The sequence below is a fragment of the Alexandromys fortis genome, unplaced genomic scaffold, assembly GCF_014885135.2.
Source record: "Alexandromys fortis isolate MF-2015 unplaced genomic scaffold, M_Fortis_MF-2015_v1.1 scaffold_135, whole genome shotgun sequence".
Lineage (NCBI taxonomy): Eukaryota > Metazoa > Chordata > Mammalia > Rodentia > Cricetidae > Alexandromys > Alexandromys fortis.
Genome location: NW_026068036.1, coordinates 4613805 through 4628583, shown reverse-complemented (window position 1 = coordinate 4628583; position 14779 = coordinate 4613805). Strand labels below are relative to the sequence as shown.

General features: G+C 37.3%; 1 pseudogene; it reads left to right on the top strand.

Moving 5' to 3' along the window:
* The first annotated feature begins 4990 nt into the window (after positions 1-4990).
* On the top strand, positions 4991-7279 carry LOC126515424 (heat shock cognate 71 kDa protein-like; annotated as a pseudogene).
* The last annotated feature ends 7500 nt before the right edge of the window (positions 7280-14779 follow it).

Sequence of the window (14779 nt, the reverse complement as noted above, 5' to 3'; positions counted from 1 at the left end):
TATATATATCATTGATACCATCACTTAAATAGAAACTCTTAAGAGTTCCATGGCACATAACACTGTCATTCAAGCAATGTGGAAGCCTACAGAATGAGAATAAATCTTTAGCAATTATATATCTGATAGAGAATGAGTTTTTAGAATATATAAAAAACCTAAAAAGTTAACATTAAGAAATCAACTCATTTTAAAAATAAGATACAGAACTAAAGACAGAGTCCTCAAAAGATGAAATATAGATTGCTGAAGAGTTGTTTAAAATTCACAATATCTTTATCCAGCAAGGAAATTCAAACTAAAAGTACTTTGAAATATCATCTTATCACAATCAGAATGGTTAAGATCAATGAAAAAATGACCACAAATGTTAGTGAGGATATGAGAAATAATCATAATTATCCATTGCTCATGGGAGTATACACTGGTAGGTCACTATGAAAATGTGTGTGTGAAGATACCTCAAAATGCTAAAAATTAATCTAAAATAAGTTCCCATTCTACCACTCTTTGTCAAATATCCAAAACTATATCTTACCACAGAGACACTTGCTCAATCAAGTTCATTGCTGCTTTATTTAAAATAGCCTAGTAGTCAGTCCATCAGTGATTAATAGATGATGAAAATGTGGCCAATTTATACAAGGGAACATTGTTCAGCTGTTGTAATAAACGGAATATAAAATTTACAGGTTTTAAGATTTCCATTTCTGTTGGTCAATATGAATAACAACAAAGTTGAATTATGTAGTAAGGGACTATTGGAAAAATAAATATTTCAAGGAAGAAGAAATATAATATAATATAATGTAATGTAATATAATATAATAATATTGTAAAGAGATGACGGCACAAGTTGAATAGGAGAAATAAATGGAGAGGGTATTGAAGGGCAAGGTCAATGAGGCAATCTGGGGAGGGAAACTAATATTAAAATCTTTTGAAGTGTCATATGGTAGCCTAAAACTGTAGTAAGCTTCCTAAAGTGCATACATATATGAAGGAATTTAATGGAGATTAAATAATCGATTTAAACTAATTAATTTAAATAATGGAAAAACAATGACAAAACTAGATATCCTACGCCACCAATAGAACCCCCAGTGTCTGAGAACAGGTTGCATACTATTATGCTTTGAGTCATTGAAGTCATTGATTGCAGAGTCGCATAGACTCTACCCTTAGATACCACAGGACTATTTCTAAGAATATTTGTTCTTCTCCAAAACCTGATAGTTAGACCTGTTGTAGAACACAATACTTACTTATGTCATTAAACATGAGACACTGAGCTAGTGTCTACGTACAAGTCACTCCTGTAGTGGTTAGTAGTCATGTGATAAAGGGTATTTGTATGCCACCAGAGAAATATATCAATATTACCATGCTACAAGGCCCATTCCTACTACATACACCTGCCTGAAAGATATACTCGTGCAATAGTGAAACAAATGTTATGAAAATATCTAATCACATTCTAATTAAAAATACTTTTTATATAATATATGCTAATTACCTTTTTCCCTCCATCAGCTCCTTCCAGTTCCTCTCCTCCTCCCCATTCACCCAAGTTTACATCTTTTATTTTTCTTTCTCATTAGAATAAAAGCAGGTATTAAAGGAATCATAATAAAATGAAATAAAGCAAAATAAAAACAGTGAAACAAGAATAGAACAACAAAATGGAAAAACAAAAGTGCCAAAGAAAAAGCATAAGAAATACATATAGGAATTTTCTTTTTTAATAATAAATTTAAAATCCATCCCATGAAATGAAAGCCATATCTAACACATCTAATGTGATCAAAAATCTAAGGCCAGATAGTTAATTGGCCTTGTGGGAAAACCTACTATTATTATTCTGTTCAAGGAAGAAAGCAATATAATAGCATAATGCTATACACATAGATCAGTGCATTGGGCTCAGCCCTCCTCAGATGAGATTCTTTTCACAGTTGATGGGAGACCCACAAGGGACAAGCATGCAAATTGTAAAACTTTGAAGCATTCTCTCTTAAATTGGATTTCCTCTTCAAACTCCTACCCTGAAGTCTCCAGGATCTATGGGAAAGAGGAAGGAGAAAGATTGTGTCACAATGTAGATCACTAAAAGTCGCAATGTAAATTACGAAAAGGAATCAGGTTCATTCAGGCACAATAGTAACTCATAGAGACTGTGACAGCCCAAAGAAAGTCTGTATATGTTAAAATGACGCAAAATTCTGAAAAAAAAAAAGTGAAAACAAAATTTCATCCCTAACTATAAATCTGCTTATAATTGACAACGGCTATGAAGGAATAATCAGTTTTTTTTTTTTCTAAGGAATTGTCTCTGGGTGTCTATATCAGCGCCACTCCAGGACAGACCTCATGCCCAGGAGTGGATGGCCAACACCAGACTGCATATTTTTGGAGGACTTTTGTTTCATTTTGTTTTAGATTTAAATTTTTCTCTTATTGCCTTTATATTCATTTTAACTTTCCTTTTCTTTTTAGAGAGATGGATTGAACATGAAGTTGAGAAAATAAGAAGGTAGAGATGATTTTGGAATATTTAAAAGATGTGAAAAATACCATAATATAGTGTTTGAAAAGCATTTTATGTAAAAATAATAAAACTTTAAATCAAACTTGATGCCCCTTAACAGAAGAATGGATAAAGAAAATGTGGTACATTTACACAACAGACTATTACTCAGTGTTAAAAAAAATTGACTTTCATAAATTTGCATGCAAATGGATGGAACTAGAAAACAAAACAACCTGAGTGAGGTGACCCAGACCCAGAAAGGCAAACATAATATGCAGTCACTCATAAGTGGATATCAGGCATAAAGTAAAGGCTAACCAGACTACAATCCATAACCCCAGAGAAGCTAGGTAAGAAGGAGAACACTAAAAGGGACACACATGGAGGGCCTCAGGAAAGAGAAATAGTTAAGAATGCCTGGACAAACTGGGAAAGGAAGTATAAGGGAGGAGATAGGAGATGGGGACATGGTAGCTCAAAATGGCAGAGTTGGAAAGGGACAGAAAGAGGGAGAGCAATGAAAGAGATATATTAGTAGAGGAAGCCATTATGGGGTTAGGGAGATACAGGTACTAGGGATATTTCCAGGTATCCACAAGTTTGATATCTGCTATGACTCCTAGCCATAGTGAAGAAGGCTCCGGAACTGGCCTTCCACTGTAATCAGATTAGTGACTACCCTAAATGTCATCATAGTACCTACCTCCAGTAACTGATGGAAGCAGATGCAATGATCTACAGCCAAGTACTGGTCTGAGCTTATGCAGTTTAATTGGAGAGAAGAAAAGGAGATCATATAAGCAAGAGAGTTCAAGATCATGATGGCGAAAACCACAGAGACTGCTGACCCTAGCTAGTGCAAACTCAGGGACTCTGGTCTGACAACTGGGGAACATATATGGAACCAAACTAAGCCCTCTGAATGTGAATAAAAAATTATATGGCTTGATCTGATGGTGGGGGTTTGGGTCTTCTCGCAGTGTGACCAGGACTTATTCCGGGTGCATGAACTGAGTTTTTGATTCTCGTTCCCTATAGTGGAGTACCTTGCTCCGCCTTGATATAGGAGGTAGTGGATTGGTCCTGCCTCAACTTGGTATGCCAGATTTTGTTGACTCCCCAAGGAAGGCCATACCTCCCCTGAGGAGTGGATGGGAGTGTGGAATGGGAGAAAGTGAGAGAGTGGAAGAAGAGGAGGAAGGGGGAACTAGACCTAGTATGTAACATTTTAAAAATATTAAATAAAAAAGCAGTAAAAATTAATATTTCAATAATTATTTGAAATGATAAAAATGCCTTCAGTAAATCTTTCCTCTGAGTATATTTTACTAGGTAATCTTAATAACACTAATGATGTTAGGTATATTCCTTAGACATATTGCTATCAATTGTTTTATATTTGTAGTATCATCAGAACTGCTTGGTGATATGTTAACAAACAAGGATATATCCATATATACTCTTAAGATTTTCTGTTATTTAAAATAATAACTTAAAAATGAATTACATGACTTAATAAAATATAAAAAATAGATTTCATTTTAAAGAATGGAGACAAAGAATAATTTATATGCATACAATATTTATATAAAATTTGAAAGTTGAAAATCTATTACATTCACAGGTTTTTTTTTAAAAAATGTCTTTTGAACATAAATTTTTAATCATACTGAGTCTGACATATCAGTATTTACAAATGGAAATACAATGGTTATGCTTTGAAACCGTGTGTGTGTGTGTGTGTGCTGTATGTATGCATACAAATGTGCAAATGTTCACTTGTGTGGAAGCATGTTAGGCACATGTGTGTGGAGACCCAAATTTTATATCAGAAGGCATTCTCAATTGTTCCACAATCTAATTACTTTTCCATAGTCTCTCAATTTTACCTAATATTTGCCAATGTGACTAGTCAAACTAACGAGATTCCTCCTTGTACCTCCTTTCTCTACTTTGAGACAATTGAAAGTACAGGCAGGTGAGTAAGCCTTCCCAAAGTTTATATATGTTCTGGAGATCCACACTTCAGTCTTCACACTTGTACAGCAAGCACTTTATCTCCCAAGACATCTACCCAAGGCCATTAATTATTTTTTTCATGAGTAATCTTTTATTAAGGAGCAAAACTATCTGTATGTATTTACAAGCAAGTAACTTAAAAAAAAAAAACAACAATACTGGAAATATATAGATATCCACCATTAATAAAATCATTTGCTTCCTGAAATGTTAAGGAGTTTGAATTCTTCAAATCTAGTGAAAGAATCTTAATACCATATCATCATATCCTGACACAATATTTTTAGTTTTTTTAAAAAAAAGATAAATATAAGGGATGGAGAGATGGCTCAGAAGTTAAGAGAACTGACTGGTCTTCCAGAGGTCCTGAGTTCAGTTCCCAGCACCCATAAGTCTCCTTGAATGCAGCGCCAGATTTGTGGGATTGGTGCGGTCTCCTCGCCAGCACAGCCGGGCCTACACACGAGCAACCATGTCTAAGGGACCTGCAGTCGGTATTGATCTTGGCACCACCTACTCCTGTGTGGGCGTCTTCCAGCATGGGAAGGTGGAGATAATTGCCAATGACCAGGGTAACCGAACCACACCAAGCTATGTGGCTTTTACTGACACTGAATGATTGATTGGGGATGCTACGAACAATCAGGTTGCCATGAACCCCACCAATACAGTTTTTGATGCCAAATGTCTGATCGGACGTAGGTTTGATGATGCTGTTGTACAGTCTGACATGAAGCACTGGACCTTCATGGTGGTGAACGATGCAGGCAGGCCCAAGGTCCAAGTAGAGTACAAAGTAGAGACAAAAAGCTTCTACCCAGAGGAGGTGTCCTCTATGGTTCTGACTAAGATGAAGGAGATCGCAGAAGCTTATCTGGGGAAGACGGTTACCAATGCTGTGGTCACAGTGCCTGCCTACTTTAATGATTCTCAGCAGCAGGCAACAAAAGATGCTGGAGCTATTGCTGGCCTCAATGTCCTTCAGGTTATCAATGAGCCGACTGCTGCTGCTATTGCCTATGGGCTAGATAAGAAGGTTGGAGCTGAAAGGAATGTGCTGATCTTTGACTTTGGGAGGTGGTACGTTTGATGTGTCCATCCTCACAATTGAGGATGGAATTTTTGAAGTAAAATCAACAGCTGGAGACACTGGGTGGAGAAGACTTTGACAACAGGATGGTCAACCATTTCATTGCTGAGTTTAAAGGAAAGCACAAGAAGGACATCAGTGAGAACAAGAGAGCTGTCAGGCGTCTGCGTACTGCCTGTGAACTCCCTCTCCTCCAGCACCCAGGCCAGTATTGAGATTGATTCTCTCCAAGAAGAAATCGACTTCTATACATACCCGTGCTCTATTTGAAGAATTAAATGCTGACCTGCTCCGGGGCACTCTGGACCCTGTAGTGAAGGCCCTTCGAGATGCCAAACTAGACATGTCTCAGATCTATGATATTGTCCTGGTGGGTGGTTCTACCAGAATTCCCAAGATTCAGAACCTTCTGCAGGACTTCCTCAGTGGAAAAGGGCTTAACAAGAGCATCAGCCCTGATGGAGCTGTTGATATGGTACAGCTGTCCAGGCGGCCATTCTATCTGGAGACAAGTCTGAGAATGTTCAGGATTTGCTGCTCTTGGATGTCACTCCTCTTTTCCTTGGTATTGAAACTGCTGGTGGAGTCATGGCTGTCCTCATCAAGTGAAATTCCACCATCCTTACCAAGCAGACCCAGACTTTCACCACTTACTCTGATAACCAGCCGGGTGTGCTTATTCAGGTGTATGAAGGTGAACGAGCCATGATAACAACCTGCTTGGAAAGTTTGAACTTACAGGCATCCATCCAGCACTCCATGGTGGTCCCCAGATTGAAGTCACTTTTGACATTGATGCCAATGGCATCCTCAATGTTTCTGCTGTAGATAAGAGCACAGGCAAGGAGAACAAGATCGCCATCACCAATGACAAGGGCCGCTTGAGCAAGGAGGATATTGAGCACGTAGTCCAGGAAACTGAGAAATACAAAGCTGAAGATGAAAAGCAGAGAGATAAGTTTCCTCCAAGAATTCCCTGGAGTCTTATGCTTTCAACATGAAAGCAACAGTTCAAGATGAGAAACTTCAAGGAAAGATGAATGATGAGGACAAACAGAAGATCCTAGACAAGTGCAACGAGCTCATCAGTTGGCTGGATAAGAACCAGACTGCAGAGAAGGAAGAATTTGAACACCAGCAGAAGGAACTGGAGAAGGTCTGCAACCCTATCATTACCAAGCTGTACCAGAGTGCTGGCAGAATGCCTGGAGGAATGCCTGGCGGCGTCCCTGGTGGAGGAGCTCCTGCATCTGGTGGTGCTTCTTCAGGGCTCACCATTGAAGAGGTGAATTAAGTCAATCCAAGTAGAGGTGTAGCATTTGTTCCACAGGGAAACATTTGGAGGACCCAAATTTAGCAAGTTGCATGGCAGTTTCAAATTCAAACTGCTAAAATAAATTTCCTGGGCATTCTCAATACTTGAACATGGAACGTGTGCACAGAGAGTGAAATAAGGATTGCACCTTTTAAGCACTGCATCCTAAGTGGAAAATGCAATGTCTAATAAAACAGGCAGAAAATGGAATGGCTAATAAAAACATTTAAATTGGCACCAAAAAGATAAATATAATAGATAAATCAGAAAATGGCTTCCAGCTCACTACATTCTTTTTAAAATGTGAAGTGTATAACAACCCCAGAGAACCTAGACAACAATGAGGACCCTCAGAGAGACTTACTTAGACCTAATCTACATGGGAAATAGAAAAAGACAAGATCTCCTGAGTAAATTGGGAGCACGGGTAACTTGGAAGAGGGCTGAAGGGGAGGGGGGGGAAGAAAAGGGAGCAGAGAAAAATGTAAAGTTCAATAAAAATCAATTAAAAAATGAAAAAAAATGTGAAGTGCAATTCCAATCCATTAGCTGCTTGATCCTGACAAACTTTCTGTCATGGGCTTAGATTATTCTCTTTGAATACATAATTAAAACATTTTAAAAAATTATCACTGTAGTTTTTTCACTATTTCTGTGAAACAATAGTTTATTCTTATATTCTTAGCACAGTCTTGAGTGTCTTATCTTGAATTGAGGTTCTCTTGCCTCAGTTACCCAAGGGTTTGGCTATGAGTCTGGTTTGATGTGTGTGTGTGTGTGTGTGTGTGTGTGTGTGTGTGTGTGTGTGTGTGCTTCTATTTTCTACTCCCTCAAAGCTAGGAATAAAATTGACATTAGCTGAACTAAATCTTTTCCAGGCTTAAATGTACAATGAATCTATAGTAAAATCTATTACGGCTCCAGTTTGTAACTAGAGATTTCCAGAGAGGTTAACATTTTTTTTTCTGGAATATCACATAATCAATGTTGTCAGCTAGAACACTGGTCACCTTTAACCACACAATACAACAACACTGGCACAAGAACCTCATAATAAAGGTAATACCTGTAGTTGTGTGATTCATTACAACTTTTTTCATAAATGCTGCAATTTGAGTTGACAGTAATTTTAATATTTTAAGAAATATTTTTGTCATGTTCTCCCTCCTTTTGCTCCTCATTTGGACCTTGGGAGCTCAGTCCAGTGTTGCAATGTGGGTCTCTGTCTCTATTTCCATCCATCGCCGGATGAAGGCTCTATGGTGATATGCAAGATATTCATCAGTGTGGTTATAAGATAAGGCCAGTTCAGGCACCCTCTCCTCTGCTGCCCATGGAACTAGTTGTGGAAATCCCCTTGGACACCTGGGAACCCCTCCAGAGCCAAGACTCTAGCCAACTTTATAATGGCTCCCTTTGTTAGGATAACTTCTTTCCTGCTCCCAATCCACCCTTTCTCCATCTCAAATATCCCATTCCCCCAAGCGTTCCCCAATCCTCCCCTTCTCCCTTCTCTCTCCCCATCTTCTCTTTCCCCCAATCCACCCCCACCCCCTGCTCCCAACTTTTGTCCGGCGATCTTGTCAACTTCCAATATCCAGGAGGATAACTATATGTTTTTCTTTGGGTTCATCTTCTTATTTAGCTTCTCTAGGATCACAAACTATGAGCTCAATGTCCTTTGTTTATGGCTAGAATCCGCTTATGAGTGAGTACATACCATATTCTTCTTTTTGGGTCTGGGTTATCTCACTCAGTAAAGTGTTTTCTATTTCCATCCATTTGCATGCAAAGTTCAAGATGTCAATGTTTTTTTACCGCTGAGTAGAACTCACGAGGGGTGCGTACACCCACTGAGATGGTGGGACTGATCTAATGGGAACTTACCAAGGCCAGCTGGACTGGGAATGATGGAGCATGTGATCAAACTGGACTCTCTGAATGTGGCTGACAATGAGAACTGACTGACTGAGAAGCCAAGGACAATGGCACTGAGTTTTGATTCTACTGCATGGACTGACCTTGTGGGAGCCTAGTCTGTTTGGATGCTCACCTTCCTAGACCTGAATGGAGGGAGGAGAACCTTGGACTTCCCACAAGGCAGGAAACCCTGACTGCTCTTAGGACTGGAGAGGGAGGGGAGGGTGGAAGGGGAGTGGAAGGGAAATGGGAGGAGTGGAGGAGGTGGAAATTTTTAAGAAAGAAAAAAAGAAGGAAAGAAAGAATTATTTTTTTTTGATTTTCAAAGTTTTGATTGATTTTTATTTTTATATGAGATTTCTGCAATGAGTAATAAGTAAAATATGAGTATTTCAAAGATCTTAGCGTATATTACAACCTTGAATAAAATAACATTTAATGTATTAAAAATGCAAAGGTATTAACTTTTTAAAGTGTATAAAGTTTTCTCAGTCTTTAACTCACCCACAATCAATAGCAGGTAACATTTTAGTACGAGGCTCATAATTGGAATTCCATTTGTAATACAGATATGCCTGTGTCTTGGGGTAAAAGCAAGACACAGGAGTTTTGGGGAACCCCACAATTCTGCATATCATTTTATGATAGAATTTTCAAAATGATTATAGAAACTAAATGCCTTCTAGTCTAGGACTTTACAGGATACATAGCTACCTGCTAAGAAGTGATTGCATTTCTATCTACTCACTGAGTTACTAGTTTGCTCCAGGATGTTTTTCCTTCATGTGCTAAGAAAGATGCTAACCTGTGCTAAGATACTAGCCTGGACAACCACGGGTTCAGAAGCTGCTTTAGCTTCATCTATCATCTAGCATATTATTAATCATATGCAGGAGTATGGCTTTTTTTGCTTTAATTCTATATATCTTGGTCTCATGTCAGATTTGACCAATCACTTGTAGTTTCCTTATGACAAAATAAGTTGATGACCTTCAGACATTTTTCTTCTCTGTTTTCATCTATGTTGTTCTAATTTAAAACTCCCAGTGCATCACAGCCTGGGCTTCACTGATGTAACACTGTAAAACTGTTTGGATTGTGAGAAAAGTATAAACACAATAAGAATAAGAAAAACATCAGTATCTAACATGAAATAATCTTTTAGTTTTCTATAAGTCACCTGAAAGATTGTATTCTGGATTCAAGTGTTCTGATCTCGATATTATTGCTGCTACTTATCAGCTATGTGATCAAGCATATTTAGTTTTCTGAAATTTTTCTGTTTTAGTAACATAAAAACATTTCAGAGCATCCTTCCTAGAGAAATGTTACATTATAATGATGATGTGTATGGTGAGCCTTTTGTGTTTCATTCACTTTCTACTCTTCCAGTATGAATTATGACCAAGAGGCTTGCTTAAATACAGTACACTTAATATCTCTTGAGAAATGGTTTCTTTTGGTCAGAAATTGTGAATGGCTGACCTACTCTTCTATTGTGGATTGTTGTCATGGCATGTGTAATTAATTGTACACTAGGAAACCATATCAGAAGTTTGGCTAGTTCCTTAGCAGCATGGCTTCTGTGAGCAGTATCCATTGCTGTAGCTGTTGACCTGAATGTCCATTTTATTGAATAGAAGTATTCTCAACTTCTGGAGCCCGTCAACACAGCAAGTTGCCTAGATGACTCTTTCAACATGGCTGCTTAACTCAGGATAGTCTATTTTTGCAGTCTAGCGATGAGGAGATCTAATGCGATGATTAGTAGCTTTCTGATCTGAGGGGCTTTCATCTGACCCTGTACTCTTAGCTTTTGTGGTCAAAACTAACCCCCCCCCAATTCTGTTTAAAATAAAGACTGACACCTTGTTCTCACTTATCCTAACTCAAAAATCTAGGTTAGGATGGAAGAATGAGATTTTATAATGAGTCATTTATTTAGAAACCAGATAGAAGTTGTTCAAATAACAGAGATGAAAGAATAATATCTCTGTTTGTCTGGATGATCATTATTGTTATGAGCAAGAATGTATGATATAATCATGCATCATTAAAAATAGAAATACTGCACCCATTTTCCTACAAAATTCAAGATGTCATTTTTTTCTGCTGTGTAGTACTCCATTGTGTAAATGTACCATATTTCTTTATCCATTCTTTGGTTGAGGGGCATTTAGGTTGTTTCCAGGTTCTGGCTATGATAAACAAAGCTGCTATGAACATAGCTGAACACGTGTCCTTGTGGCACAATTAAGCATCCTTTGGATATATACCCAAAAGTGGTATTATTGGGTCTTGAAGAAGGTTGTTTCCTAATTTCCTGAGAAATTGCCACACTGACATCCAAAGGGGTTGTACCAGTTTGCATTCCCACCAGCAATACAGAAGTGTCCCTTTTCCCCACAACCTCTCCAGCATAAGTAGTCATCAGTGTTTTTGATCTTGGCCATCCTTACAGGTGTAAGATGGAATCACAGAATTGTTTTGATTTGCATTTCTCTAATGACCAAGGATGTTGAACATTTCTTTTTGTGTCTTTCAGCCATTTTAGATTCCTCTGTTGAGACTTCTCTCTTTAGGTCTGTACTTCATCTTTTATTGGATTATTTGTTCTCTTGATGACCAATTTTTTGAAGTTCTTTGTATATTTTGAAGATCAGACCTCTGTCCAACGTGGGGTTAGTAAAGATCTTTTTCCATTCTGTAGGTTGTCGTTTTGTCTTGTTGACATTGTCTTTGCTTTACAGAAGCTTTTCAGTTTTAGGAGGTGCCATTTATCAATTGTTTCTTCCAGTGTCTGTGCTGCTTGGGTTATATTTAGGAAGTTTTCTCTTGTGCCAGTGTGTTCAAGTGTACTCCCCACCCTCTCTTTTATAAGGTTCAATGTGGCTGGCTTTATGTTGAGGTCTCTTATCCAGTTGGAACCGAGTTTTGGGTATGGTGATAGATATGGGTCTATCTTCATTCTTCTACGTGTTGATATCCAGTTATGCCAGCACCATTTATTAAATATGCTTTCTTTTTTTCATTTAATAATTTTCGCTCCTTTGCCAAAAATCAGGTATCCAAAGATGTGTGGATTGAAATATGAGTATTCTATTCAGTTCCTTTGATCATCCTGTTTGTTCTTATGCCAATACCAGGATGTTTTTAGTACTGTAGCTCTGTAGTAGAGTTTGAAGTCAGGGATTGTGATGCGTCCAGAATTTCTTTTATTGTACAAGGATTGTTTTGGCTATCCTGGGTTGTTGCTTTTTCATATGAAGTTGGGTATTCTTTTGAGATCTGTGAAGAATTTTGCTGGGATTTTGATGGACATTGCATTGAATCTGCAGATAGCCCTTGGTAAGACTGCCATTTTTATATATTAATTCTTCCTACCCAAGAGCATTGGAGATTCTTCCACTTTTTGGTGTCTTCTTCATCTCTTTCTTCAGAGATTTAAAGTTCTTGTCATACAAGTCTTTCACTTTGCAGGAAAATTGATGGAGCTGGAAAACATTGTTTTGAGTGAAGTAACACAGACACAGAAAGACAATTATCACATGTACTCACTCATCTTTTTTTTTTACATAAAACAAAGAAAATAAGCCTACAAACCACAATCCCAGAGAACTTAGAAATAATGGGGACACTAAGAGAGACTTACATAGATCTAATCTACATGGGAGATAGAGGAAGGCAAGATCATCTGAGTAGATAGGTAGCTTGGGGACCTTTGGGAAGGGTTGGAGGGGCAAGGAGGGGAGTAGAGAGGAATTTAGAGCTCAGTGAAAATCAATTTAAAAAGAAAAAAAAGTAGAAATACAAGGCAATAATGCATTCAATGTGGTCATAATGTGAATGAGATTTGTCATTCAAAAAGGTCTATACCAACTCAGAGAAATCTCATTATGTGATCCATATAAAAAGATCAAAGGGAATACCACACTACAACCAAATGAGAAGAGGAAAAATATTGAAAAAGACAGAATGCATTTAGTAGAATATAATTAAAAATATATTTTCTGTGCTATTTAAACCATTAATAAATTGCCTACAGTAATGCCATAAAGTAACTTAATACTTAATTAAGTGAAATTAGAGTGTATTTAAAATCACTAATAAGAAACCAAGCACAGAACTGAGTAGTAGGAGACAATTAGCCCTAAATTAAAGATGCATAGACATATTATCTAAATATAAACTAATCCTCTGTGTTTGATTATTCTGAATAATATTGGAAGTCATTATAATATGCCCTGTGATGTGGATGTTATAAATGGACCTGTGATGCAGTTATAGTCAATTTTATCTTAGGCAAGCTATCTGATGTATTTTAAGAAGTCAACCTTCAGAAATAACTAAAGCAGTTTATAAAATATCTTTTACCACTCATGTGACAAGATACTTAATAATTTTAGGGTATTTTGTGTCAGTAACACTAATAGGTATGTTGGGTGTCATAAGAAAAGATGAGATATTTGCATTAGAAAAAAATATGACTCATAAAAACCGTATCGTAAATATTGCCGTCCTTACCTATTTTACTCACCCGTTTTTCTCATTCTTTATGGTCAAACTGTCTAACTGGACATTTAGATGTTATTTTGTTAGCTAAATTGGAAATTCCCTAGTCTTGGTGAATTCTTTCTCTCTTCTTTATTTAGTTTTCTTATAAAAATTCAGGTGTCTTTTGTGGATATTTCTGTTTGTATGAATGATGTGATCCTTGCAGATGTGACATGCCAGTATAATTTCAAATACAGAAATTCTGAGAGTCTGTGTTGATAGAGAAGATTTTATGCAAGATCAGCTCCTGTGTGAATATCTCAGTACAGTTGCCTTACTTCAATCAGAGCCTGTGAATAATGAGCACTGCTTCAGAAAGACACCTCTATCCCACCTAGATTTGGAAACAGACCGGATGCATCAAATCCACAACACTGTGGTTTCTGTGCTTCTGATTTGCCCCAATTAACTATTTCCTGAAAATTCATGTCACTCTAAGAGCTAGTTCTCTTTTTAACCAGAGAAACTGCAAAGAGGAGCCTCACACACTGCGGTGAATTAACTTAATTCTAGCCCTGCTGAAATCAGAGTCCTCGGTTCTTAGATACTTCATATCCAGGATAGCTGGAACAGAGCTGGTGCCACAGACCTTTGCTCAATCAGTGGCCCCTGTCCACCCTCACCATATGTGTGCTTCCTTTCCTTAATTCTTCATTTGTTTGGTGCTAGGTGCTAGAGTTTCTAGTATTATCTCCTATTCTATACAACCTGTCTGATTCTAATCTTAGGCATTACACCACACTCCTAGGGTTAGTTAATCTTCCTTTTCTTGGATAGGAAGTCACTGCTTTGGACTTAAATATTTCATAGTACATCATTACACCAATTATTGACCCAGGGAAAATATATATTTTACACCTTTCTTCATAGATTTTAACCCATATTAGTATTGACAATCAGTACTAAATTTTTGAGACGTACACTTTTTGTCTTTTCTTTACAAAACAAGCTCTATCTATTTTATGGTGACATTAGCAAAAATAGTATTTGTAAAAGCTTATAAAAGTATCCTAAAGGACTTGTAGGTATTACCTCAGAACAGAGCAAGTATAGGCAAAGCACAGAGAAGTGTCAAAATAAACTTGCACAAGGAAAATAATGGCTTAATATGGAAATTAGACTTTAAGCAATAATGCCACATTATTGGCACTTATATATGTATATGTTAAATTAAATCTGAACTGTTAAAATTGATTGTTTAATATATAACCATGCAAATGATCTTGCTATTCATGATGTCACTTTTTGTATTTTTTTTTTTTTTTGGCTTTTCGAGACAGGGTTTCTCTGTGGCTTTGGAGCCTGTCCTGGAACTAGCTCTGTAGACTAGGCTGGTCTCAAACTCACAGAG